This window comes from Fukomys damarensis, unplaced genomic scaffold (assembly GCF_012274545.1).
Source record: "Fukomys damarensis isolate Sample0158 unplaced genomic scaffold, DMR_v1.0_HiC HiC_scaffold_5, whole genome shotgun sequence".
In the NCBI taxonomy this organism is placed as follows: domain Eukaryota; kingdom Metazoa; phylum Chordata; class Mammalia; order Rodentia; family Bathyergidae; genus Fukomys; species Fukomys damarensis.
Window position 1 is genome coordinate 43448447 of NW_022900917.1, and position 3109 is coordinate 43451555.

A 3109-nucleotide genomic window follows, 5' to 3' on the forward strand; every position below is an offset into this window, starting at 1 on the left:
ACACTGAGATTCCACCTCACCCCACAAAGAATGGCTGCTATCAAGAAATCACACAATAACAAATGTTGGCGGGGTTGTGGGGAGAAAGGAACCCTCCTCCATTGTTGGTGGGAGTGCAGACTAGTGCAACCACTATGGAAATCAATATGGAGATACCTCAAAGAGCTTGGACTGGAGGTTCCATTTGACCCAGCCATCCCTCTGTTGGGTATCTTTCCAAGAGAACTAAAAGAATCATATCACAGAGAAGTATGTGCACCCATGTTTATAGCGGCACAGTTTGTAATAGCTAAATCTTGGAAACAACCTATTTGCCCATCCGTTGGAAACTGGATAAAGAAGTTGTGGTTTTTCTATAAAATGGAATATTACTCAGCCATAAAGAGCGAGAAAATAGATTCATTCATAGGAAAATGGATACATATTGAAGATATACTCCTAAGTGAAATAAATAAGTCACACATGTGTAAATACCAAATAGTTTCCCTGGTGTGAATAATCTGCAACAATGCATAAGATTCTTATAAGATTACTGACATTTAGAAATGGGAAGAAAGGAGCTAAAGGTGTAGGGAAGGTGGGATGGGTAGGGGAAGAGTAAAAAGGGAAAAGAAAAAAATGTGAGAGAATGAAAAGATGAAAATAAAGTGTTTGTAGATGGGGAGGGGAGGAGGGGGTGAAGGGAGGGCAAAGGTAAGGGGAAAAAATGAGAATCAAGACTTGTCATGTAGAGGTACAAGATCCCAACAATGAATGCAACTGTACTGTATCCCTAAAATGTACCAATAAAGCTGAAAAATTTTTTTTTGAATCTTTAAATTATCATTTCAAATTTTCTTTCGAAAAACTTGGTTTCATTGCAAAGATTAATGCCCACCTATCATTAATATTTAAAACTCATTCAATGTACTTGTTGTTTAGGGTAGTTTTAGAGGAAAGAGAAGATGTGATTCTGCCTTAAAGTGACTATGCTGGAGTACTGGTGAAAAGGCATTTTCAAATAAATATATACAAAAATGTAACTAAGGAAAGAAAACAAAACAATGGTTAAAAGCATATATAAACATTGGCAAGTGATAAAAGTAGATCTGTATTTGGCTCTGCTATATTGTAACTCTGGACAATTGACTTATCTAACATTTTTTTCTCTGGGAAAAGTTGGTAATAATAAATGTCACCAAGTTGTATAGGATTAAACATCTTAAGAGCTTTATGCAATGTAAACAGGTAATAAGTAGGAGCTATCATTAGTATGACTTTACAAGAAAAATTAGAACAATGTGTATGTGAAAATAGAGAATATCACTATTGTAGACAGCTACGTTAGTTAGAAATATTATAGGCAGCCACACAGGGCTGGGCTGGAAGAAGTCAATGCAAGACAACTATGGCTGCACTTTCACTGAAGGCCAGGCTTCAAGACAAAGAGAACTGATCACACCTACATACTTCCCCTAAGGAAGAACAGCAGTAATTGATATTCTAAATAGGCATCAATCACTATGTTTGCTACATGACTTGCTTCCCCATTTGATTGCCATTCAATCAATATTCCCTAAGCAACTATACTTGTAATCTTATTGGTTGACCATAGATTTTTCCTGCCTTACACCCAATTTTCTACTGGATCAGTATCACCTAAGTGACTATATGTGTAATCTTATTAGTTGACTATAGTTTTGCTCTGCTTCATCTTATACGTGCCTCACCTTATGGCTTTGCTCTATAAAACTCCCTTGAGAAGCGATGTCTTTGGGCAACCCACTTTCCAGGCTCTCTTCTGTCTCTCTTAGACAGACACTATCTTTTTCAATAAATTCTTTTTACTCTTAACCTCTGTTGTTCCTAGAATTCATTCTTCCGTTTTGGAGAACACAGACTTGGCATGCTGGACATCTAGTAGGTTGGGAGTTAGTTATATTTCTCTTATATTATTTGGAGGTCCATATATCAAATGCCCTATATCAGTATTATGGATTGAGAAAAAGTACTTTCTACCTGCATAGAGAACTGCAAACCTTAAAATTTCTAAAATGTAAGAGTATGGCTTCAAGTTTATTATTCTTTTTTTGTTTGCTTAGGGAACATTGTTTGTTTGTGTGGGTACTGGGGATTGAATTTGCACTTGTGAGGCAGGTGCAAGCACCACTGAGCTAAATCCCTGACCCTTCAATTTTATTATCCTGTAAAGCATTAGCATTGGATGGCTTAAAATTCATGGAAAACTATCATTATACGCTCCTAACCAATAAATTTGTTTTTCTTACCTGTTTTCCAAAGTCTATCACACTGTCCCTCTATCTGCCCTATCCAATGTAAGATATTTTTTTCTACAGGGCAATGAACAGAATCTCTGAGCTTAAATAAATATTTTATTCATTTATTTTCCTAATAAACAAGATGAAAATAAGCACACTGGTAAAAGGGGAATATCAAATTAGCTTACAACCCCCACTCACATGAAAAGCCAGAAAGCAAAAGATTTACTTTATAAATGGTCCTTTTTATGTTAGTCATGCCATCATTGTAATCTCGACAAAACCATGTTTTTCTTTTTATTCAATGTTTCTTATCTTTTACTAAGTACTAGCATTTTTTTTTAATGCCTGGTCTTTAAAAATTTAGCCTATGTACTTCTGTGGATAGATAGGCATTAAGTGTGAGATAGATGATAGTTAGAGAAAACAGAGAAAGGAATGTGTTGTTGGAGGTAGAAGAAAGAAAAAAAATTTAGGAAGGGATGGAATACAAAGAGGTGTTTTATTTTGTTTTGTTTTGAGATAGGATCTCATGCAGTTGACCAAGATGGCCTCAAACCTGTGATAGTCCTGCCTCCTGCCTCAGCCTTCTAAAGAGGCTTTATGGGTTGAAAAATCTTTGGGAATAGCAAAGGAAAGCTGGTAATAGTGGGTATTCTGTTTGTTTTGTTTTGTTTTGTTGTTGTTTTTTTTTTTTTTTTTTTTTTTTTTTTTTTTTTTTTTTTTTTTTTTTTTTTTTTTTTTTTTTTTTTTTTTTGGTACCAGGGATCGAACTCAGGTCCTTGCGCTTGCGAGGCAGGCCACCAAACCACTGAGCTAAATCCCCTGCCCAACAGTGGGTATTCTGTATT